Here is a 27,598-nt window from a genome sequence, read left to right as displayed (position 1 = left end):
TTGGCTCACAGTTTGTAAAGGTTTCTGTTCATGGTTGGCTCCAAGGTAGGGTGGCATAGCAGAGGGCCATCACAGAGGAGAAGCAGTTCATGGTGAGCAGAAAGCAGTAAAACAGTGAAGTAATAAGGAAGCAGCAAACAATAAGCTCCCACAATAGCAGCCTCTTTCTGTCCTTTATATAGCATTCACACCTAGGATGGGGCACTCTTAATCCTAGCATTGCAACCTGAATCAATCCCAGTATCACATCATTAATCCCAGCATCTCACACTCTAGATCCAGCCACTTCTGAAAAACCCCACCTATGACCACATGAGGCTTTGGACGGACATCTAGACTCTACAAGTCATAACATACAGCTACTTCTTTTTTGAAAAATAAAAATATATAGTATCCATTCATTCCTTTCACATATACATTACTCTAATTGGGATGATATGCAATACAATCTTGCTAATAGTCTCCAATTAAAGTCTGTGTGGTATGAATCAAATGGATTGACACGTTCGACTTTAGAATATTTGAAGTTATATGGTGATAAATAAAGGAAGTCTCAATAAAACTTAGGTCCCTCCCCTCTTCTTTTCTGGCCAGAGCTTTAAGTTTTAACCTGTATGTATAATTAGTTGTGAGTAAACCATTAGTCATTCTAGCCAATGGAAAAACCGTAGGGTAAGGATTGAGAGTTTTAGGTGCCATTACTAGCCCTGCCTTTTTATAAATGTTATCTAACTTTAGATCTTTCATGGTGTTGAGCTTCAGTTTGCTTGTCTATAAAATCTAGAGAATAACACCTGCTTTATGGGGTGAGAGCTCATTATGGACTCACATGTCAACATGCCAGCAAGTTACAGGTTTTATTACTAGCTTTTAGATAGGAGACTGCACATTTTTAGCCCATATTTAAAGTTAGCATTAGCTTTAATCAAAGGCCACAGTGATACTATTCAAGTGAAAATAATTATTTAGTTCATTTAAAATCAATGATGTGCAAGCAAACTTTGAAGACACTTGGAAATATTGGGGGAAATGTGAAGACATTATTTGTGCTAATATTCCAATTTTGAGCAATATATGCTATGGTTTGGAAATTCATGTTGAAACTTAAACCCCAAGTTGATATCAAGAGGCTGGGCCAGGTGAAGGAGAGTATAAGTCACAAGAGACCTACCAAATGAGGGGGATTAAAGTGCTTTGAAAGAGGCTTCAGTGAGCTACTGTCCCTTCCATTTCCTCTGCCAGGTGAGGAAATGTCATCTATGAGACAGGCACTAGATTGGCTTCTGGAACATGGACTTCCTAGAATTTAGAATAGTGAGAAATAAATTTCCATTATTTGTAAATTACTCGATCTGTGTATGCTGTTATGACAGTGGGAACAGATTAACATAATAACTATTTACAGAAAAATGTGCCCATCTGTAAATAGACCACAGCTTGTGTATTGATAGAAGCAGTGAAGAAATTAAATATTTTTATTTTATACTTTCTTTTTCTTTTCTTTTATTATTAATATATGTTACGTGTACACATTAATAGAGCACAGTGTGAAATTTCAAAACATGGATGCACTGATTAAGTTAATTGGCATTTTCCTGTCCTTATCATTTCTTTATATTTGGAGGTATTTAGCTCCTTTCTTCTGAATCCTCATTAACTGTAGAATAGTTTATTATGAATTGTGTTGAGGAACGTCAGAATGTATTTTCTATTTGTTTTGGTTATTTGCTTCCAGCCTCTCCTCACCCCTTTTGCTACTCCTGGTAATGAACTTTTCCATATTCTAATAATCACTACTGTACACTCAGATTGACTTTTTTTAAAATTTCAACATTAAAAAGAGAGCTGTGATATATATCTTTCTGTGTCTGGCTAATTTCACTTAACATAATGTCTTCCAGTTGCATCTATTTTGCTAGAAATCATAGAACTTCATTCTTCTCTACTGCTGAATAATCTGCATGTTAAAAAATGTGGTGTAGGTACAGTCATTTTCTTAAAGATTTACTCTCCAGGAGACTATATGTTATATTATGATTGCTGTTGCAGCTATGGAATAGAGTGGATCAGTTTTTCTCTCAAGAGAGAAGGTGCTGCAAGAAATGCAGGTAGCAGACAACACTCAGCACTGTTTTGATCTACCACGGTATTCAAGCCACAGCAGCCACTCTCTCACTGGGATGCATCCAGCCAGTGACTAAGCACAGTGAGTGTACTGAACCCCAGCCATTTCTGCACAGCACAGACCTCTTTTGTGGGCCATCGTTGTACCAGAGAGCCTCCCTACCTTCACCGAGACTTCTCAGAGCTGCACCATAGCCTAAGGCTCTTCCTACACAACCCTCTGACTTCTCATTCTCATTCTCATTCTTATCCTTACTCTTATTGTGGTGTTATGAAAGCTTTCCTTGCTCTTTCCTGCTCTCCTTTAACAGGTGTAGCCTCCCATAAATCTCCAGTTCTTCCTTATTGTTTTAGCTTCTGCCTCCAGAAGGACCTGAACTGACAAAAGAGTAAATGAACATTCTTTCCTAAGAGAAACTTATAATCTAGAATTTCACATAAATAATAATGTAATATAATCTATAATAGAAACTAATTATAAAAATATGTACATTTTTAAAGCATATTATGATCAGTTTATTGCAAAGCAAAACAGTTGTAAACTACCCTTCCCTTCTAAAATTAACTATAAAATACAGTGACTCAATGGATGTATTTATTAGAGTCTTGTTCTGCTGTAATATACAAGCTGAAAACAGGTCAATGGAACAGTGGGGTAAGAGGGGTAATCACTCAGGAAAACATTTGACTCCAGCTACTGTATTATGCTATGGCTAGCAAGAATGGTAGCTGTAGTTACTCCAATAAACACTGCTGATACTACTAAAATTTTTGCCTTTTTGAGGAATTATGGGTGTTATTGACTCTTTATTTCTCAAATCTAAGAGATGGTTCTTGAGATTTACTGATGGCTAGTTAGTTGATACACACACATACAAATAAGATGTAAAAGTAATATTTGAGGGGAAATATGGCAATATAGCCAACATATTTATTTGCTCTACAAAATTTTCTATGCCTTATGGGCAAAGCTCAATGTTAATGCTAGCACAATTGGAAAATTATAAAAATGAAACAAATATAAATATTCCTGCAAGGAGCTTAGAATCTACTTAGGGAATTCAAGATTATTTCAATATTTTCATTTTTTAAATCATACTTACAAATATAGTTATTTGAAAAGCAAAGGAGAGCAACCAGAAGAAAACTGTATTTAAAAAGTAAAGATAAAACAAGGCATTGATTTATTAAATAGGCTAAAATAAAAGGCTATGGGAGTTTAGAATAAGGAGCAATACTTCCAGCTGGGTTGAGGGCAGGGAAAGAAAGTATTACCCAAGACTTCAGAGGCAAGGTGGAATTGGAAGGAAGGGGTTTGAACTTCAAGTACAGGCATAAAATTATGCCCTGCAAGGAGAGAGGAGTAACTGGAAGACAAGAAGGGATGGCACAGATGGGGAGGAGGTCTCAACAAAGGTGGAGGCATTAACTCAGCTTTACTGGTACAAAGAATAAATCATGAAATAGAGCGACAAATAGGGTGGTAAAAGTAAGTTGTAACTACATTTGGAGGGTCTAGAGTGCTGCACAGAAAAGTCACATTTTATAACATACACCCCACTGAAAAGACTGGGAAAAGGATAAAAAAATTCACAGATATGCTCTTTACAGTAAGCAAGACTAAATAAAAATATCAGGATCATCTTTTACTACAATGTCAAGAAATTCCTCTAAAAGTTGGCAAAAACCATTTGAAAAATAATTACAATATAGAACAACTGACTTATTCTGACAAACAAGAAATAAAGGGAAAGAAACAGTTCATAGTGGGCAGAAGGTAGCAAAACAAGCAAAGGACGACCATGGCTCTTTCTATCCCTTTTATTTTGTCCAGGCTTCTTAGAACAGGTAGCACTCACACCTTTAATCCTAGTGCCCTTTATTCTAGCATTGCATGATGAATTTGAAAAAGCCCCACCATGACCACATTAGGCTTTAGGGAGACATCTAAACATAAGCCATAACACCCTTACTTAAGCTAGTCATTGGTAAAGGGAATAGAATTACTAAATGGCTGAGATCAAATAGGAATAGGTCAATGAGATAAGGATAGATATCTAAAAATTATGATATGCAACCACAATGGTAAGATGAAGGAACCAGCAATGCCTGCTCCATAGTCTTCCACTATCTTGTATATGACTGTGAAACATTTAACATCTTTGAGCTAAGATGTACACGTTTGTAAATACTAAGGTATTTCATAAATCCAATGTCACTTTTCAATTTACTATTAATTATTCTTCATGAAAATGTATTTTTCCATTTAAATTTTTCTTTCCTCAACACTATTTATTATTTTTATTTAGGCTGAAGTTTAGAAAGTTAGTGATTTGGGCCAGGGATTTAACTCAGTGGTTCCGCCGCCTGCCTTGCAAGCACAAGGTCCTGAGTTTGATCCCCGGCACCAAAAAAAAAAGTTAGCGATTTGATACTACAGTATTTCAGATAAAAGTGTAATAAACAGAAAATGAGCTGCTTTAAAATTTTACAATTCATGAGCTAGGGACAATGGTACACACATGTAATTCGAGCTACTTGGGAGGCTGAGGCAAGAGAATCACAAGTTCAAAACCAGCCTGAGAAACAAAAAAGACCTTGTCTCAAAAAATTATAATTTATACACAGAAAAAGGACTTAATTTATATATATAATAGAGAGAGCACATATATATCATATACTGTATAGTCCATATATATATGCATATATAGTCCATATATATAATGTATATAGTCTATATATACTATACAGAGTCAATATAAAGGAACTACACTGTGTGTGTGTTTGTGTGTGTGTATGGACTCTATATATTATATATGGACTATATACTACATATATAAACTATATATATATGAACTATATGGACTATGTACATTAAATATATGGACTATATATATTGTGTGTATATATATACATATATGTATATATATATGTATATATATATGGACTAAAGAGATAAGGCATCTTCAAACTCAAAGGAAAATTCAATTTAAGAATTGGGCAAAAAGGGGCCAGGAATTTAGCTCAGTGGCACCATGCCGTCCTGGCAAGCACAAGGTCCTGAGTTTGATTCCCAGGACAAAAAAAAACAAAAGGGCAAAGTTTATAAAGAGCAGATTCTAAAAGAGGAAATACAAATAATTCCTAAATATATGAAAATGGCTCAACCTCAGACAAAAGGTGAGTGATGTACATTAAAGTTACACCATTTTTACATGTCAAACTGGCAAAGATCCAAAAATTTTAAGAATACAGGAACTGAATGTGTTATTTACAGAATTAAAACTTGGGGAGGCCCCTGTGGAGGCAAATTACCCATAGCTTTCCATACTGCAAATGCACATGCCCTCTGACCAAGAAACGACACTTTTAGTTATCCTACAGATATACCTGTGGTAACATGATAATTCACTACAAAAATGATTTTACAAACAAAAAACTAGAAATATCTAAATGTTAATCAACAGACTGGTTATAAAAATAAAATACACTGTATACATATACAGAAAGCACATAAATGTGAGGACAAGCAAAGAAAAGAGAGAAATTGAGGTGCTGACATACATACTGAAATGCAAATACAAAAGAATATACACAGTATCATTTACTCAAATTCCAAGAGAAGCACAATACAAAGGAATATACAAAATATCATTTGCCCAAAAAAGGAGGAGAAGCATATACCAACATTTGCATTTATTTACCTGATATATGTCATGAAGGATACCTTAGGAACTAATTGTGTTGATTTCCAGTGGGGAAGGAAACTTGATCACTGAGGGACAGAGTTGGGAGAAAGATTCTTCTCACTGTAAATTATTTTATGTATTTTGAGTATTTAACTGTATGAATACATTTCCCATTCAAAGTTGAATACAATTTTAAATTGCTGTGATACGTGTCTTATAAAATTAAAGACATTACTTCAACATCTATCTGATAAAATGTCAAAATAATCATTACAGTAGCAAAAAGTATCATTACAGATTTCTATCTAGAACAAATACATTAAAAATAATTTTAAGAATAATGAGTATACTTTCTAACTTTAAAAAGTTTCTAACTTAAAAAAGTATTTTGCTACTTAATTATTGACTATTCCTATATGGATGGAGTGGTTAATATTGGTTATAACAACATGTGTCTGAATATTGATTAGGTGTAAACAGAAAAACTATGGTATCTTACAATCAGTGACAGCACCTATAGTCCATCCATGAGAAACACCTTCTGGTTAGGAAGGGGCCAACCTGCATGTCTATTTCCTGGCCCTCTATTACAAACGAACAAAACATGACACATGATAAAGATCAACACTAAGGTTCATTTCTCTGAGGAGACTGGCTTTACTTAAAGGTGGAAATCAAGATCACAATTTGGACAAGTACATTTATTTTGAACACTGAGCAACAAGAAAATGCCTCTGATTTTAGTTATAGAGAGCAATGTAAGAAAATCTCTGTAACAGTGTAAGTGTTGTCCAGACTGTCTTGTTGGCTACTGCCATAAACAGAACTCCATACATTTCTGATTACATCCTAGATCAGCAATATAATTCATTTTATAATCCTTCCATTTGTGTATAGTCATTCATTTAAATACACTATATGTACTTGTGTGGATTCTAAAATGTTCACAAGAAATAGTATTTTTTAAAAGATTAAGAGAGAAATAACAATCCTAATACTTATTTTTATATTCAAATGTTATGCACTCACTATAGTACAGACACTTTCACATGCAATATTAAAAATTGTTTGATTCAGAATTTTTCATATTTCTCATACTATAAACTTTTTTGTTTGTGAGAATAACTTTATCTAAAAAAGCTATTTCATGATGCTGATCTATACATAAAGCTGTGTTCTACATGATTTTAATGAAATAACTATTAAAACTACTTATCTTTTTCTCAAGAAGCATAAAAATCAGTAGGTATGCCAAAACCTGTACTTTCACATAAAATCTACATTATTGGAAGTGATAACTATGGTGTACTTGAGTGTTTTGGAGCTTAGAGGGCAGAACTAGGACCACCTCAAAGGGAGGCTTCAAGAAAGACTTGATTGAAAAGGTTAGGTTGAATCTTGGCTTTGACTCAGGAGAAGATTCTCATCTGTTGCAGTGTGGACAGGTAATAGTGAGACAGAGAATAGCAGGAGCCATTCAGGGAGAGCAATGAGGTGTTCAAGGGACAAGGAGAAGAAAGTTAGAAGCACAAACTGACAATCACATTGTGAAAGGCTTGGAATTGCTGTCTAAAGGTTTGGGTTCTTGTTTTGCACACATCAAGAAAGCTCTGGAAAAGGTGTAGTTGAGTGGAGATAATTCTAGGAGTTGGGACACCTGGTTCCAGTGCTACTCACACTTACCTGACATCAGGAAAATCTCTTCAGCCTCATTTTCCTTCTCAGATGAAAGCTTCCTTCAGTGCTGATATTCTATAGTTCCTAAAGAAATTTTAGACTAGCTTCATCTCAGTTGGACTCTATTTACAAGATCATCATAACACACATAAGAAGAGTGGTTGCCTACACAAGGGAAGGGCCAATAGAAAGTGGCAGTGGTATCTGCAGTAACAGAACAAGCACTTCCCTGAAATAGATTTTACTTTTTTTTTTAAGGACTGAGAAGACACAAAGGCAAATGACATTGATGAGATTATACCACTGGAGCATTTAAATGATGAAAAACAGAGGATGAGAAGAGGGAAAAATACAAGATGATTTAAAACCTGCCAATCCACATTACTCAGGCTCTTTTAGTACCATTAACAGAGAAATTGGGATATTAGAAGAAAAACATTCCAAAAGAAAAAAAAATGAAGATAGTTCGGGGCCTACTGAATTTGAGAGGGCAGAAGAAAATTGTGTAATTTTTATGAAGTCTAACAAAGAGGGTGTAACTTGAAACTAACAAGATGGGTTTGGGAGTCATCCCTCAGGGAGGGATTACTGAAGATCAAAGAACTGTAGAAACAAAGTAATCCAAGTATTAGCACTTACTCAGTCTAGATTGTAAATATTTGAACAAATTATATTCTTTATAGTTTGTATATTCTTCTACTTTTTCTATGAGCCTGTATTACTTTTATAACAGAAAAGCAATAAAAAGGGAAATACAAAAATCAAAAGTTGCTATTAAAGTTTGGCAAGGCTTTTTAAAAAACGTAAATGTCTCTGAAAATGAGACATATTTTAGTAGTATTCTTACTGACTTAAAGTCATACTTCACAAAACTCCAATGTGGCACAATGTAAGAAACATGTATTTCAAGTTCATCTAGTTCCAATTACAATGAGATATTTATTTTCACATTCTTGATAGAATAAAGCAAGCTCTACTTGGCTTCTTCCTAACTGGTTTCTGAACACTAAAAGGAGAAAAGCAAATATACCTGGATGTGGAGAAAACTTTTGAGGAAGAAAAGGCAAGATTCAGACAGAAATTGAGCTTCAACAATGTAGACTGCTCTACTTAATAAGCTTTATCATTAAGCACTTGAACCGAGACTTCAGTTTTAATTTTATGGCTTAATACATGTTGGCAGCATCTTATCCCTTAACCTCTGACAGAAAAGCTATTTCAAACATAGGAGTCTTGAGCTAAGACACATTGTTATTAAATCTAGAATTAAATAACGTAATTTCTTAGATCAAATGTAATCAAAATATAAAAACAAAGTAAACAAATTAGATGTGTCTATTATGAGAAACACATATTTAGTCTAACATTAGGTATAATTTGTATGGCAATGAATACAGTAGATAATCCACCAAATACAAGATCTCATCATCCTTTGTAATTGGTTAGTATTTTTTCTTCCCAACAATTTGCAAGTAAACTGTTTGAGCTACACCAAATGACCTGAGACATTCCTTTCCAATAATGAAAACTCTCTCAGAGACACCTGGATATAGATAAATACATAAGTGACCCATAGATGTCATGTTTGAAGAGAAGAACAAACAATAACATGGATGAAAGATGGGTCTATGTATTTGAGTGAGTGGCAGCTCAGGCACTGGGTGCTCATCTGTAATTTTTAGTCCAATAGGAATAATCACTGGGTCAGCTCAGACCACTGGCCCCACATCTACAGCACCAGTGTGTGATGTCCAGTATGATACTAAGAATAATATAAAATAATTCCTTGTAAAGAAACTTTACACCATAGGTGACTTCTTAGACTCCACTTGTAATCTCTTATGTTTTGGAAGGTTTATTGAAATGAATGTTGGTTTTAGAACAAGTCAGACGTGGGATTAAACCCTAGCACCACCATTTGTTAGCACCATACAATCTTAAACTAGGAATTTAACCACTTAGAATCTGAGTTCCTGTATCTGTAAATGATGAGGAAAATATCCTGCCATAGGAGATGATAGTGAGAATTATGTGAGATCACAACATATTTTATAACTATATCAATTCAATGACAATACAGCAAATTTCAATGTCACAAAACTTTCCTGTATTAGGTTCTCCAGAAAAAAGAGGGAGATCATTACCTTACACAATTATGGAGGCCAAGCTATCCCAGGATCTACATTTAACAAGCTGAAGCCTCAGGAAAGCCGATGGTGTAAGTTCTTTGTTCTAAAGTACACAAGCTCAACATACCAAAAGGAAAATGTTTTGGTGCAAGTGCAAAAGCCAAAGAATGAATATCCCTGTTAAAGTGGTCTAGCAGAAGAAATTCTCTTTTACTCCATAGGATTAGTAAGTGCTGTCTATTCAAACCTTCATTTGATTGGTTGAGGCCCACTTGCTTTACTAGATGCATTGATTCAAATGTTAATCTTATCAATAAACACTTTCACAGACACCCACAATAAAGTTTGACCAAATATCTGGGGACCCTGTGGCCCAGTCATGTTGATATGAAAAATTAACCATCAAAAAACTATAAAATCTTAGTGGCTCACAAGGACTATATTTCCTCCTTAGACCAGCATCTAGCTGAGGCATAATTTCATGATAATCACAGAAACACAAGGAACATGCTTAACTGTCCAAGCACATTTCAAGAATCTGCTCATATCGTACCTGATAGCATTCAGTTAGCTGAAGCAAGCTATATGGCAAGCCCAACATTCATGGACCATAGCAGCATACATACCTGTAGCAGATTACAATGGCACAAAGACAAGGATTTGAATAGAGAGAATGGCAAAAACTGGAAACAGTCATGCATTCATTAAAGTAAGCCAGTGCCTGGCACAGACTAGATACTCTACACAAATTTTATTTGTGTACTTTTCTCAGTCACTTCACCCCAGTATCATTTACTACTTTCCAAATATTTTCCCATTTGCCTTTGAAAATGTTCTATACAAACACAACCGTGATATTTTTAAGAATTTAGGTAATGCTTTTAATAAGAAATGTTCCTACTCTACAGTTTTCACGTTCCAGGCAAATTTTTGCTGTAACTAACCCATAATATCTGTTAGTTCATTTCCCTTACAGGTTTGAAAATCAATTAGAGATATACAATGCATATTTGTGATTTACATCATAGTCTTTAGTGCACCCTACTTCACACTTGTCTATGTTGAATTTCACCTTCTGCTATTTTTCTCAATTTAACTATGTTTGTTTCACAATTATCTAATCTATTTTGTATGTTCTGGGAGTCTTTAAAGATTCTTTCTCATCTTTGCTCTGACTAAATAATTTATCATCTGGTACTTTAGTGGGCATGCCATTCAGCTCTGCTTGTCAAGGAGTTCTTTGAAAATATGAACACATCAAGTCCCAGTGTACAAGGCAAGGATGTTGTACAATTAATTTCTTTTTATGCTGTGACTTGCCTTTTTCTCTTCCTTGCTTTATTAATCTCTCAACTAACTTTTAAATCCATGATAGAATGTTACATTTAACCACAATGTACCAATTTCTTTGTATTCTTCTTTATGAAACAAATACAAAAATTGCACCATGCTGTAAATACAGTTAATACCAGAGGCAATGTGAACATTATATTTTCATAGAGGATTGAAGGATTCATGTGCATTTTTAATATTTAGAAGCCAAGTCTCACATTAGGATGTGTATTTAACCCTTAAGATATCTTATTACAAAAGAAGATGAAAATTATTAGGCCTATTTACAAGTTAGATATTTTATGGGCATGTACATTTCATTTCATTTTATCAGAACTTAACTATTACTGCTATCTTCACTTTACAGCTAAAGAAACTGGGATTAAATGAGTTAAAGGACTTGACTAAGATTACCAGAAACTGCCCCCTGTCCCCAGACAACAAAGATGTGAACCTTCTAATGGCTTATTCCAAGTATTTCTGTCCCCTGCCCTTCACTTAATAGATCTACCTCACTCTTTTTATTCTATGCCTATTGGTCACTAGAAACACTTCTGCCAACCCACAATAATGTTGAAAATTAACCATTGTATCTCAAAAATAAAGTAGTAAGACAAAAATTTTTCAAATTAAAAATAAAAATACATGCCCTAATATTGGAGGATTTCCTTCTTATTTTGAGAATCCATCACTTATAACATTAAAATCAGTCTATCAAAAAGATATCCTCCACATGAATTTCCAAATCACTAGGCTTAATCTATCTTTCCTACTATAAGGACTCCCAAACATTTTTGATCACACATTTCTCAGTTAAAATCATTTTTTTCATATCCATCTCTATGAGAGCATAATGATTTATCAATTATTCCATGAGCAATTTTGATCTGTATATTAAATTTTTAAGCTAATAATTTTTAGGAACAAATACAATTAGAAGGGTTAGGATCTGTTCACCCACCTCAGTGTGGAGGGAAGACTAGTTAACACAATGCTGAATTATAAGTTCCTTAATATCCTCAACAATGTCTCATTTGCCTTTGACTCCTAAGGAAACAGCACAGACCTAGAACATTCTAGGCATGTAACTGAGACCTATTACTTAGACCATAAGTGATGCATGACAGAGCTAAGTTTTTTTGAAAAGATTAGAAGCAAATCCTTGTATTTCTCCTAGCTCCAGGATAATATCTTTTTCAAAGAGCGTGTGTGACCTTACATTCTTTCTCCAAATAATATAAATTTTCCCATTAAATAAACCTACCCAGCTGTCAGAACACTCAAATCCCTGATGGAATAACTCCGAGGAAAGAGAATTGAATTAAAGCATCCTGATCTGAGTTTCAACTTTGTCACTGACTGACTTTGTCCTTATTTGAATCACTTCAGCCCTCTGCGCTTCTGGTTTATCATCTGTTAGAGGAGTGATATATTATTATGAATAATCTTTCGGTTGTTCCAATCTAAGAGAATGCTTAACTCTTTTCTTTTTTAAAAAAATTGTATTTTCTATATTCCAGGATTTATATAAAAAATAATGAAAAAAATATTTGAACCAGTTCAATACTGTATTGGAGGGATCTAAAAGCTGTTCTTTCTTCTGCATATCCCTTTGTAAATGCATAAGTCATGATCTAGAGGTAAGGGCTCAGCTTGTTTTGATGTTCTGCTGCATCCGAGCCCAGAAAACTTTGTAAGGCAGCATCTATTAGTCCTTCCCATACAAACCCAACATCTGTAAATTCCAAACTCTGCTGTCTTGTGAAACCTAACAGTTTAGTGGACTCTAGGAAGTGCTAACAGCATTAAATTGAGGCTAATGAGTGATGAAATAAGATTCACAGTCATATATTTGCTTTCCCTGTCAATTTCTGGTCAGGGAATACCTGCATCTTGATTAAATTTGAAAAAATTCTATTATAAGCAAAAGATAAAGAAGGGCAGGCATTAAAGATGGAGAGCATCACTCTTTGAATAGCTACAACTTTTGGTTGTAGAAAAATATCATTGATTTATATAATATTTTATATTTATATACATAATATGTAAATCATTCTACCAGGCATATATTGTATCTAAAAATTGCCTCCTGGGATTGTATCATATGTTGATGTTTCAAAGACTATACTAATATGAATGATTGAAATAAGTTATTCCGTATTAAGTGGAAAATTCTGCAATCACGTGGCAGTTTTCTATCAGAGATTTGCTCTTTGTCTCTTGTAAAAATTCTATTTGTCTTCCTGGAAATAAACATGACTGAAGAACTCACAGTACAAAAGAGAAAGCTTCAATACTCTAGAATTTCACAAAGAAAGCTTCTGACCACTCAATATTTATTGTTTTGAGGACAGTAATGTCATATACAAAATATAGGCAAAGTAAGAGAGAGCAAATTCAATGTGTATTCAGCAAGACTAAAATAGAATCATTATTTTTTCCTTTTATTGCAATGGTTTCCTCAAGGAAATTCCATATTCAAATGTCATGTGGTATATGCTGCTCTCTGGACAATTCCTAGGGAATAAAGTGAATTAGGAAAAAATTTTCCTGGTTAAATGTCACATTCTTTCAGGAACAGTTCTATAGCTTTTCTTCTTATTCTACTAAAGTGTTTTCACTATAAACATGGGATCCACAGCAAACGGTCCCTAAGATAAATATCTGAGCACCTTACAAGTGAAGTACTTTTAGTATGTTATTTACTGACAATTAGTATGTTAGTTGTATGACAGTATTAGGCTGTTTTTATAACTGAGGAAATTGAGGCCCATGAGAGTTAAATAATGTGTCCCAAACCAGGCAGCTGGTAAATTACAGGTCTGTTTATGACAAAGGTCACTATATCTAGAGACAAAAGGCTGATGTTCAAGTCTGGCTTTCACCTTAGCAATAGAAAAATAAAATATAAGTTCTTCTAGATACTTCCATTATCTCATATAAGATTAATCTCTACTATTAACTTGACCTTACTTCGTAGGGATTTCATTAATATTTAAAATTAAACAAAACTCTTTTTCTCTAAAAACAAACCTGAAGAGGCTATAATTCCTTCATTAATCATGCACATTAATAAAGTTTAAAACCAAGATAAATTAATTTACCAGATGTATAAAGAAACCTAATGTAGCAATAGCTTTTTCCTTAGAAGCTCATGGTGTTTTCATATCTATCATCTCATTCCTTATGAAATCTTTTCATAAAATATAATTACCAAAACTCATGATTAGTCATAGTTTTCAAAGACTACTATTTCTTAAACAGTTCATCCCAAGAAGGTACAGAAAGAGAAAAAGAAAAATTTCATTGTCTTAGCCTTAACAAAGACCTTTTCTAAATAACAACAGAACTGAAGGGCAGTGCAAATGTTCTAGTTCGATATAATTCCAACCTATGCCTACCTATAGTACAGAAATTTTCACTAATAAGTGCTTCTTTCTTTTCTGATACCGCTGGCTGCTCACCTCTTCTTCATTTTTTCTTAAAGAAAATTAGGAAATATTCTAGAATCATACTTAAGTGAAATTTTCCATCATCAAATCATACAGTTCATGCATACATGTATGCACACACATGTGCCTATTTACTTGTTTATTTTTAAAAGCTGCAATAATATGTCTTTCCTTATTAAGGCCTGGTGATTGTGCAAGCCAGGAGAGAAACTGTGCCATTTGCTCTGGGGTTTTACAAGATTTGAATTTCTTCCAATTTTCTTTCCTTAAGAACTGGGTAGTAAAGTGACATAATTATGCAGAAAAAATACTATCCATACCTTTAAAACCTAAGTAGACTAGTAATTAGACTCTGCATTTGATAATAAAATTAGCCTCAGGAGAGTTTATCTAATTCAACATGTTCTTATACTCATCTCATTCAACATGTTCTTACCTAGCTCAAGCATAAATTTTCATGGCATTTAATAGATATTTACTGCAAAAAAATGGGGGCAAGGAATGATAGAGACATCTCTGAAATCTCACACAAAAGCAAAATAACATTACGATATACCCAAAAATGTATAGTTGTGGTCCCACGTTTGCAATCAGAGTTTTGTGGAATAGAGCTTGATATTACTCTTCCAAAGCCTGGTTAACTCCACTTTTGTACAATTTACCATATGAGTAAATAATGCTTTTCATCACATTATTTTCATGCATAAGACCACATAGATACAAATTAACCACTAATACCAACTCATCAAGTAATGCGTGCTCTTCACTAAGAAAAGCTTATTCTATCCATTTACTAAAAAGCTGTCCCTGTTCCCATGAAGGAAAGCAGTACAAATTAGATGTGAGAATCACACCGAGCTCTCCATCTCTTATCTTTGATGAGAAACACAAGTTTAGAAGTATCTTTACTATTTCTCTTTCAAATGCCTATCAAATAGACATCAAAGAGAAGGCTGTATTCAGGCTGCACAAAAGAGCTACAGACTTCCCCAAATTGTATGTGTTGTTGTCATTACTAATGTGTTCACTCACTGAAAATAATCAACTCCTCTCTATGTACACCAAATGGTGTGAGGCAGAACTCTGTTGATTTTGCTAAAACATGTAGCATTACTGTACTAGGGCTGCTGCAACAAGGTACTATAGACTAGTGGAGGGGGGCTTCACAGACGCTTATTGCCTGCTCATTCTGGAGGCGAGGAGTAAAAATTCAAGGTCTCAGCAGAGTTGTTTTCTTCTGAGGGTTCTGAGGGTGGACCAGTTTCAAGCTTCTCTGCTTTACCTACCTCTAAAAGTAGTTCTATTCTAAGTCATTTCACATTGCCTTCTCTCTCTATGAATCTTTGTCCCCAAATTTATTTTCTTATGAGGATGGCAGTAATATTCCACTAGTGCTCACCCTAATGACAATAAACAATCATGTTTAGTTGCTTACCTCTACAAAAATTCTGTGTCCAAGTAAGGTCATATTCTGAGGTACTAGGGGTTATGACTTCAATGTGTGAATTTGGGGTGGATGAAATTCTATCCAGAATGAGATATGACTACCTATCATGTACAATTTTGGACAGCTGTACCACATTTTGGGCAAAAAGTTGCTGATCGTGATTGTCACCAAATTTTAATTGGAGGCCCAGTCAAACCCAGGAGATCCAAACAATAGAAGGACCATTTATTCTCTCAAAAGCTATCAATGTAATTGAGAATGTAGACACACAATAACAATGCAATGTGCGTGTGACAGTGTTTAGATAAAATTTGTAAGTTGAATCACATTCATCTATTTCCTTTTTTTTGTTTTGTTTTATTTTTGGCACCAGGGATCGAATTCTGGACCTTAATATTATATTTCCAGTGCAACCAAATTTGAACTAAGTGGCCACAGCAAAATCTGCAGCCGTGACTAAATCAGACTGAGTAGAACCCAAGTAACAATACAAACCTCACCTGGAAATTTCTTTTAAATTCAATAAGCCAGTAGCAAGAGCTCAGTGTATGGTAATCTATCAACAGGATCTTTATGTCTAGGTTTTTGCTTTGGAAGCTAGTTGCTATACTTGTGCTAGCAGATAATGCAGCCACCAGCTGTTTTATTTGCTTTACACAACACTGAGAGAAATGTTGTAAATTTACAAATGAGAACACTGAAGATCAGGGTTCCTTAGCTGACATAGCCAAGGTTACAACATAACTTGGTAATAAAGCACTTACATAACTTCAGTTCTTTCTGCTTCTCCACACTGATCTTCCTCTTATAAAGTGAAGATAAGGGGCATATATGTAAATTTGCTTTGTCCAACTTTTAATCCTCAGCTAAGACAGGCAGTTGTCTCAAAAATGTGCTTTGTGGGCCACAAGGCCTATCAGTGAAAGGCTGTCAGTGAATCACTGGAAATAACTCAAAATGAGTGCTCTACCAATGTTGGGTCAGTAGCTACCTACCTATCTTCTTCCATGAAAAATATAATTACATTACATATTCAACTCAACTCAAAAACTGGCATTCTTTCAGGGTTATTTCTGTCCTCAGAGCTCTGATAAAGTTTACAAATCAGTTGCCATAGATTATGTCCCAAAATGACAACAACCGATCCTTACTTCTGTGCCTCTCACAAATGTGACTGTACTCTCTTTTCAAAGAGATACAGTATCTGTTTCCCTTTCACTGAAACTTGGGCTGGCCATGTGACATATATGTTTTTGGTTGTGGACTTAGCTCTCAAGAGAATTTGCAGCTTCCCCTTTTACTCTTTTTCAAGTCAGATTCCATGTAAATAATTAGGGGACAGAGAACGCTATCAGCCTTCCAAGCATCCCTCTCAATATGGGCTGTGGGTGTGGCCATGAACTTTCTCACCCAGCCCAGCTGCCAGGTGAGTGCAGTTCCCTGAGTGACCCCTGGAAAGATCAGCAAAAGAACCTGTGTGTCAACCCACACTATTATGGTTATTGTTTTAAACGCATATCTGATTCCTTTCTTTAGACTGACATACCACCTACCTTCCAAGGAATGTAAGATAATCAGGTGAGAATACCTAATGTGACCTTTTTCTGATCTCCAATTGTCAAATGAAAATATTGGCCATAGAACAAGCCAAAATGTGGTCTGTGCCACAATGAAAGAACATGAGAATGTGTTCCACTCTAGAGGTCAAAAAAATGATTATTATGTTTTTAAAAAACCATTAAAATGATTCTCATTCAACAACTACAAATCATCCATTACTCTGATTAATAAATGGACAAATGATTTAAATAGATTTCTCCAAATAAGATTATAGATGGCCAATAAGTCTATGAAATAATGCTTAATATCACTAATCATTGAGGAAATGCAAGTCAAAACTACAATGAAATAGTATTTCATACACATTAGGGTGGCTGCTAGAAAAAACAAATAAACAACAAACACATGAAAACAAAAATCACTGAAACCCCTGTTTACTGTTGGTAGGAATGTAAAATGGCTAGTCTCTGGAAAGTTTCTCAAAAATTAAACAGAATTACCATATGCTCCAGCAAGTCCACGTTTGGTATATATCCCCCCAAATATTAAAAGCAGGGCTTTCCATGTCTATATGCCAGTATTCATAGCAGCATTATTTACAATAGCCAATAAATAGAAAAAAGCAGATATCCATCAGTAGATGAATGGATAAACAAAATGTGGTATGTAAATACAATGGCATATTGTTCAGTCTTTAAAAGGAACAAAATTGTGAGACTTGACAACATGAATACACATTGAAACATTATGTGAAATAAAATAACAAAAGAACAAATATTATATGATCCTATTTGCTTGAGGTACCTAAAAGAGTCAAATTCATAGACATAAAACGTACAATAGTAGTTACTAGAAGCTTGAAAAGAGGGAACAAGCAGGGTTTTTTCTTTTCTTTTCTTTGGCATCGGAGATCGAACTCGGGACCTTGTGCATGCGCAGCAGGCGCCGGAACCACTGAGCTAAATCCCCGGCTCCGAGCAGTTAATGTTTAATTGGCACAGAGTTTCAGTCTGAGAAGGAAGTTTTAGAGATGGAAAACGTTAATGGTTGCAAATCAATGTGAGTATACTTAGTGCCAATAAATTCTACGGTTAAAAATGGTTACTATAGTGAGCTAGGCATTTAGCTCAGTCGTAGACTGCTTGCCTAGCATACATGAGGCTCAGGGTTCAAACCCTACCACCACAAGGAAAAAAAAAAAAAGGTTAAAATGACTTCTGGTGCATATATATTTTGTTTTTACTACAATAAAAATTAAATTTAGAGGACTAGGGATATAACTTAGTGGAAGAACATATACTTAGCATGCATGCAGCCCTAGGTTTGCTTTCCAGTGCCACACACATAAAAAATTAAATCTAAAAAATGATTCTCAATCTGGTTGCACATTCAAATAATATGGGGGAAGTATTTAAAATCTCAGTGTCCTGTCCCCATGCATGACCAATTAAATCAAAATTTCTACAGTTACAGGCATCAGTATTTTCTAAATCTTTGTAGGTGATTAAAATATTCAGCCAGTGTCACTACTTTAAAATACTGAATTACTTCATCTACTTCAAGTGTTCAGATTAGCATGCAATTAACATTAAAATTAATGCCATCAATTAAAATGTGAAGCAGATGACTACAATTATAAGACCACATTTGCAATCTAAAAGAATTTTTCAAGTCACTAATGCAATAATTTGACTGGAGCTACATAAAAATGATGCTGATAACTAAGATTTATTCATTTGTTTATTTGTTCATTCGACTGAGTTTGGCATAACTTTAGGAATGGAATTTTATATAAATTTGTCATAATGACACAGCTTATTGTTATATATGCAATAAAGGTCACTTCATATCCCTTCCCCATAAGACTGTCCCCATTTCTGAATAGCCTCCTGCAATCCAGACCATGATGTCTGTCCATGCTTGATCCATCAATGCTGCCTCCGTATCCTAGACTCTGGTCCTGTTCCTCTGCACATTGAGAAAAGTCACTCCTCCTGTACCATCCACTTGACACTGCTTTTCCTTGTCAATATCACATCTCTGTCACTCTCTAATCTGGGCCACAGTTTATCACTTTGCTAGTCATTCCTGAAGTCACTGAGTACCAGTCTTCCCCAAAGGCACACACAGTTTCTGTGTAACCATCCCTGGAAAGCTGAATCAGGGCCAGGCCACGCTTCCCTATTTTTTCATGTCCTTCATCCTCCCAGTACCTACCACTACCATGTAGGGCTGAACAGGCATATCACAATTGACAGTGAATGTAGGGAACTTGATTGACTGCAGCCTTAAAAACAGCTAGAAAGAAGATGGTGGACATTCCCACTCTCAATGTCTCAAATGATGTGGACAATTAGATCTCTCATACATTTCTGATAGAAAATCATTTGAAAGCTTCTTATAAAATAAAACACATTTATGATTACAGGCAAAAATTCACTTCCACATATTTACCTAAGAGAAACAAAAACGTAAGTTCACACAAAAAAAACCTATTCATGACTACTCAGAATTGCCAAAAGCTAAAATATCTTTCAACTGCTAGACAAAGAAACTATAGTAAATCTGTATAATGGAATACTAATTGGCACTAAAAAAGAATAGAATATTGAAGTATAAACACCATGGATAAATGTAAAATTCATTATCCTAGGAAAAAGAGACCAGGCTAAAAAAAAGTTTGGTGGAAGGCAGACATAGAATAGCTCTGTATCTTGATTGTAATGCCAAGCATATTAAAAATTTTTATAACTATACTAAAAAGAATTAATTTTATCTTACATAAATTATACCTGAAAATTTTGACTTTAAAACAATTAAAACCCTTCAAATTAAAAAGTGAAAATCATAGTTATATGTGGTGGATTAACTAACAGTTAACTTGCAATATCCAGCTGAACTGAATCAGCATGATTTGGGCATGGAAGACCCACCTGAAGATTGTTGCCAGTGGCATAAAAAGAGAACTAGAGGGGAAAATCATGGGCTATTGCTTTCCTGGAAGAAGCTTGCTATGAATGGTTTTCCTGATGTGAACTTGGCTGTTCTCTCTTCGGAAGAGCTCAGGGCCTCGCTGTCACTGGGAATGGCTGCTCTTCTCATCAGGGGAGCACTGATCTTCATCATGAGCATCACTTCCTGGCTCCAGTATAAATCTCTCAGCCTGGCGGCACAAATCCTTCACCCACCTGCGCAGATTTTTTGCCTTCCACCACTGACCTTTGGGCCTTCCAGATGCAGATCCCCAATATGGACAAGCATGAGACATTGGGCTCTAGGCCACTGGCTGGAGTCATGGAGGACATTGCATTGGACTCTAGGCCTGCAGCTGGACTTGTGCAGGACATTGCTGTGGGGATCCAGACCCTTGCCTAGATTTGTTGGGTCTCTAGCGTGTGGCTAGATCTCTTGTATTCCTCTACATTTGACTTTTTAGTTGAATATTATAAAATAATTCTATAAATTATGTGTCCTGTAGTAAATCTATTCCCTTGCAAAACCCTGACTACAACATTATAAGAGTTATTTTTTGACCCACTTACTTTAAGTCCCACCAAGTTCACTTGTAGGTATCTACCAAGGAGAAATGAAAATATATGTCTACATAAAATCTTGAACATGAATAATAATAATGGCCAAAATTGGAAACAACCCAGTTATTAAACAAATGCTGAATGTATAAGTAAAATGTGGTATATCCATTCAATAAAATATCATTTTACTAAAAGCAAAGAAGTAGTACAAAATGGATAAAACAACCTTGAAAACATCATAGAAAGGGGAAAAAGCAAGTCACAGGAGGCATTATGTTGCATGATACTATTTATATGAAATGTTAAAATTAGGTAAATCCATAAAGATAGAAAGCATATTACTGGCTTCCAGGAGCAGAAGTATGGAACCAAAATAACTACTAATTGAACTACTAATAACTACTCTTTGAAGTGAAAAAATAGTTTAAAATGGATTATAAATATACCAGAAACATTGAGTTGAACACTTTAAATGGGTGAATTTTATGGTATGTGGATTATATTTCAATGTAGGTATAAGAAATAAGACAAAATCCCAATGTTTCTTAATCCTTCCGAGGGTGATGATAAGTTTAAATTTATCAGAGGACAGCAAGGGAAGGGAATTCCAGATGCAAGAAAGAATGCGGTCCAAGGTACAGAAGCATGAAAGAGTGTGTTGTGCTGAGGGAGCAGTGAGGAATCCATTGTGGTTCTAGGAGAACATGCTAAGTATGAAGTGGTGAGAACTGAGGCTAGAAAGTTTACATCTTTGGTTATGGAATTCTGACTTTTTCCTGAAGGTAACTGAGAACTATGAAAAGTTTTAAGCAAGAGAGTGAATCATGTCATAGAAGTTGCTGTCTGGTAGTGTAAAGTGAAATGTTGGGATGGTAGAAACTAGAGGCAGTGAGACTGGTTACAGTGTGTCTCTAACATCTACAGAACTGTAAAGAACCAGCCCCTTGTGGTTAGAATGAATCAAAGGGAAAGTATGTGAAAGTCACTTATGAAAAAGTGAAAAGGGCTTGAAAACTCAGTTATTATGCTAAGATTTCTAGGTAGGGAGAAAGGATAGATGCTGGTACCAGTTTTTGCTTTATAACAAAAAAACCGTAAAAAGCAAATTCAAGGTGTCATGTCACCACCCTATCCCTGCAGCACAAGTGCACCACTAAGTTCTCCTGCTGCAGAGAGCATAATGGGCTGAAGTCTCCAAATGCTTTGCATCCACCACTGCTCTAACACTAAGGCAAAGATGTCCCGAGGTGCTCTCAACCGGTGACTGATGTGGCAGTGGAACTAAGGTAAACCTCTTCCTGCAAGGTGCGAGATTGTGCTCACAGAACTTGGCTCAAGAATTTCTTGAGGAAACTCTCAGAACTACACTGCAGTTTGAGGCTCAGTCAATCTAATTCTCTTTCCTTCCCTCTTACCTTCACAGAAGTCAGATCTGCATCAGTCTGATAACCTTCCCAGCTTCCTCCAGCTCCCTCCAATTTTCCCCTTACAGGTGTTTCATTCAATTTTTTTCAGTTCAATTCCATGTTGGCATCTGCTTGTTGGTAGACTCAAAATAATGAATGGAGAAAAAGAGGTGAAAATAATGATCCTTATTGCTTTAGCCCATTTTTATTTTCACACTGAAATTCAACATTCATTGAACATTTTTGATAATGATACATACCATGATTTATAGAGCAATTAAAATCAAATACTACAAAAGATTTTCTTAACTACAGTTGTTTTTCAAGGTTCTTTGATTTTGTATAACATATTAATAACTTGGCTTTGTTTCAGCACACTTTTTATATTATAGAGAAATATTGGCTATCGTATATAAAAGGGAATATTGTATAATACTATGGGGAAGAAGAAGAAAATTAGAATTTTAGGGTTAAATCTCAAATGTTTTAACTACATTTGTGTGCAAAAGTAAAAGGATTAAGTTTCAAAAGAGAAATAAATTTTGATCTGAAATGTTACTTTTTCATATATATTTTCATCATTATATTTTTCTAAATTTTCCAGAGTTTCTGCAATAAAATTTTAGTAATCAGCAACATTTTATTGTCTTAAAGCATAAAAGAGCTTAATTTTTAAATAAATTTTATTTTCCCATTCAAAGAGCTTAATTTTTGAGGCAGATAAAAAACATTATTTTCTAATTTCAGAGATCTTGTCTAGACTCATTTAGTGTGTTGCCATGGAAATGAAAAAAAAAAGAATTGCTATAATTTTTTTAAAACATGGAAAGATGTGAATATAGTGTTTAATCTAAATTTTCTAAATCATTCCTATGCCATGTGATCCAAAATGTTTTCAAGTCTTTTTATTATAACCAGGTTTGAATTGTCACCCAATAAACTGTGCTATCAGGTGTGAGAAACCACCCTTTCGAACACAAGAATTAATGCAAACCCAATGTTCTTTAACACTGAAATAATAGTTAAACAGAATATAATTCTGAAAAAAGAAATGACAGCAATGTGTATATTTCAGTTATTCTCTCCAACCACACTAAAACTTATTTTTGAGAGTTATCTTCCCTCTTTTTTCCTTGTCTTTTTCATAAAACCCATGTCCTTATCCTGGCTCCTGTTCACCCATGGCACAAGCCTGGACCAAAGATAAAAAGAATAGTTTAGGATATCCTTGGAAGATTTCATTTTGCTTGGTTCATTATGTCTACAGCAAGCTACTTGTTCAACAGTTGTGCCATTAGATCTCTCAATCAAAACCTACTCTGAGCTCTTTATAAATCTTGCCAACACCCAGAATAGTCATTGAAATAGAACTCCAGATTAAAAACTCATTAGATATGGAAAAATGAAGATAAACATTCAAGAATTTTGAAGTCAAAAGCTATTAAAGTGTAAGAAATATTAGCATTATTAAAAACTATAGAATCAATGTCCTTTTTTTGCGGAGATTATACTCAGTTTGAAGTATAGACCTCAGGGCCATAACCTTCAGCTTTAACTTCTTGTATAATGGACTTTGAACTAAGATCATAAAGTCCAGGTAGCTTGCCTTAAATGTCTAGAGCCACATGATTGTATAATAATGTTGAGAAGGGAAATAATTTGGAAAATATTGAGCCTGTTCTGGAGTAATCAGAGTAATCCTTTATGCATGTCTTGAAGTTGACTAGTATTCCCAATCTCTAGTAAGTACATTTTTTAAAAATAAATGCTTCAATACACATAACAATAGAACTTGAAATGAAAGCAATCTCATTTCATAATACATAGCAACAACAAAAAATAAAGCAGAACAATATTATAAGGTTCTATTCTAAGTACTCACATGTAATATAACAATATCGGACTGAGAATTAAGGAAAGTTCTAATTTCAGACCTATCCTTCATTAGCTATGCTAATTAGAACAAGCAAACTGAAAGAAAGTGGCATATAAGTACTTTGAACATCATTAAAAATTATTATTATTTTACCAGGGCTTTTTGGTGCTGGGGATTGAACCCAGGGTCTCACCATATGAAATCCCAATCATAAGTAGTAATACCCTCTTGTGTGTAAGTGTGTTCTGGGAATTGAACACAAGGCCTCACACATGCTAAGTGTGAGCTCTACCACTGATTTACATCCCTATCCCTTGAAGCACTGTTCAAAAAAGAGATGATTATTACATTTAACTACAGTAAATTATTAATGTGCAGGACATGGAAAAGGTGGTAATATGGAATGACTGATAGTAAATAGCAAGAGACTTCAGACAGAAGGACCAAGGTAGAATGCTGCCCAGGCCCTCACATGCACCCATCCCCCCCCACACACACACACACACCACTCCTACTCAATGACAGTGATGGAGAGCAACTTGTGTGACAAAAGGAAATCTAATACCTACCTAAAAGCAAATTAAAAATACTTAACTAATGAAAACTTTTCAATGCTGAGTGTAATAGTGCAGATCTATAATCTTCGCATTTGGGAGGCTGAGGTTAGTAAGATTCAAGTCCAGCCTGACCTATATAACAAGATCTTATCTCCAAGATGAGAAAGAAAAAGAAAAATTCCAAGCATTTTATGTTTTTATTATGTATTTAATATTATTTCAATAGATAATGTTTCTTCATTCTTTAATGTACAATATGAGAAAAATAATAACCCTACCTCATACCACTCACCAAAGTAAAATCTACTTTTAAAAAGAATTATATTTTTAAAAACTTAAATCAAGCATTAAAAATAGTTGCGTGATCTCATATAAAGATAAAATCTTTCTAAGCATAAGAGTAAAGTTTAAAACCATAAAATAATTAATATAATTTAATAATAAAAATTAAAATTTTAGATGTGTCAGAATGTCACACCCAAAAATTAAAAAGCAGTACCAGATACAGGGGCACAAGCCTATAGACTTAGCAACTCAGGAGGCTAAGGCAAGAAAATCACTTAAACCCAAGAGTTTGAGGCAACATAGTGAGCCCCATCTCAAAAAGTACAATAACATAAAGGGAGATGGCAAACTGGGGAAATATCTATAAAAAGTTAAAGAAAAAATCCTCAGTGCCACAAAAAAGGAAGGCAGATTTTTTTAAGGGGTAGAGTGCTACTACAATGGGGTATTGTGGTAAGAGAGGGAGATGAAGTCAGACCCCAAATACAAAAAGCACAAGTAAACATGGACCAGCCTGGGGTTGGTAGGTGGACAACTACCAGAGAGAAACATCAGGGCTACACTGGGTTCCAGTTAAACCTACTTGACATGATTATTGCTAAAGTCAGGATAAGGTGATTTTGGAAGAAATTTGATCATATATCAAGCACAGGGGCTTATGCTAAACTGACTCACCAGGACTCTTGCTCAAACTGGGCTAAGAAAGCAGAGCCACTGGATTAAGGAAACAGCCCAAAGTTAGGAAAATCAAAATACGGACCCAGAGGAGCCTGACTCAAATTAGTGGAAGGAGAGAGTTTTTGTCACATATTTAACAAAAAACTGGCACTCTTGACATGTAAATAACTCAAAATTAACATGGTAAAGAGTCCAATAAAAATTTAACACATAACCATTCACAAAAGAAAACTGATAGTTAAGGAATATATCTTTAGGAGGTCAATTTTCATAATGAAAATTGTAAGTTTAAAAACAAAACCACCATCTTCCTCCTATCAACTAGGTGAAGATTGCAGGAAAACCAGCACAAACTTAAATGACTGATGGAATTTAAATTGACACAGTTTTTCTGAAAAGTCGTGTGGTGATATGAATTATTGCACTAGTTTAAGATTAATTTGCTCAGTGCCTATAAATAAATACCAGATACTCTACTTCACACTGGGGCAAGAGTGAGATATACAAAATCCCACACAGCAAAAATCTTACCATCTAGTAGAAAAATAAGCTTTAAAAGCTTTTACAAATAAATAAACAATCATTTGTGGTTTAAGTGTTATAACAAAAATGTATAGATTGGTACCAGAATAATGAGAAGACCTAATCTAATCATGGGATTAGCGGAGCTCAGTGTTCAGAGAAATGGCTTTTATGCTATGAAGGGTAAATACAGCATCTGGATGAAGCAAGGGAGAGGACTAAGAAACAGAATCCAAAGAGAAGGACAACAGATGACTGCTTCTGGAAAATGAGGAAAAGCTGGCATACTCACAGCATAATATACAGGACTATGGCAAAAACAGTAAAGTTTTGGTAGGGAGACTTAAGGGATTTGCACCTTTTTTAAATTTTTATTTTATAGGTACAGTTTAGGTATACAATATAATGACATTCATCATTGGAAATTTATACCTTTACATAATCTCTCTTATTTTTTCCCTTCCCCTGCTGTCCCATCAACCCCTCCATCCCTCCCTATTTACAAAGACTTTGTTTCCATTTTTTCATTTTCTCATATTAATTCCACTCCCTTCTTTCCATTCCCCTACCCCTCCCATTTCTTCTTCCCCTTTGCCCCTTTTCTTCCCATTTCACATTATCTATTACAAATTTTAGTCCTTATTTAGACTTTCAGTTTCTCATACTACAGAAACTATTCAGTATTTACACATGTGTGTCCTATTTATTTCACATAAGAGTATCACCTCAATGTGCATTCATTTAGCTATAAATGTCTCTAATTTCTCATTTTTTTATGGCTGAGTAGTACTCCATTTTCTAAAAAATCCACATTTTCTTTATCCAGTCTCCAGGTGATGGCCATCTGGGCTGTTTCCAAGTTTTAGCTATTTCAAACTGTGCTGCTATGAACACGGGTGCACATATATCACTGTGGTATGATTCTTTTAATTCTTTGGGGAAGATACCCAGCAGAGTAATAGCTGGGTCAAATGGGACTTCCAGGCCTAGTTTTCTGAGTTATCTCCATACTGATTTCCACAGTGGTTGCACCAGTAGACACTCCCACCAGCAGTGGAGCAGTGTTCCTCTTTCCCCAGAGCCCCACCAGCATTTGTTATTACTTGATTTCTTGATAGCCATTCTTTCTGGAGTAAGCTGGAATTTCAGCTTTGTCTTCATTTGCATCTCTCGAATGACCAGTGATCTTGAACATTTTTTCATATATTTATTTGCCTTTTCTACTTCTTTGCCTGAGAAATGCCTGTTCATTTCAGATCCCCATTTTTGGACTGGGTCTTTAAATTTGGAAGGTCTGACATTTTTAAAGATCTTTATAGATTCAAGATAGT

At 34.8% G+C, this 27,598-nt stretch overlaps 1 long non-coding RNA gene across 2 annotated transcripts in view; it reads right to left on the bottom strand.

Annotated features, from left to right (window-relative positions):
* Positions 1 to 27,598, bottom strand: part of LOC147825266 (uncharacterized) — a 230,926-nt gene that overhangs the window by 185,308 nt on the left and 18,020 nt on the right. For both annotated transcript variants that reach the window (XR_015440849.1, XR_015440850.1), the window contains exon 2: positions 22,359 to 22,492. This is a non-coding gene — a long non-coding RNA (uncharacterized LOC147825266). The remainder of the gene's footprint in view (positions 1 to 22,358; positions 22,493 to 27,598) is intronic.

This window comes from Heterocephalus glaber, unplaced genomic scaffold (genome assembly GCF_053883595.1).
Source record: "Heterocephalus glaber isolate CG9 unplaced genomic scaffold, H.glaber_assembly_v1.0 deba00001504, whole genome shotgun sequence".
Lineage (NCBI taxonomy): Eukaryota > Metazoa > Chordata > Mammalia > Rodentia > Bathyergidae > Heterocephalus > Heterocephalus glaber.
Note: the sequence above shows the minus strand (reverse complement) of the source record. Positions and strands in the feature narration are given on the sequence as shown.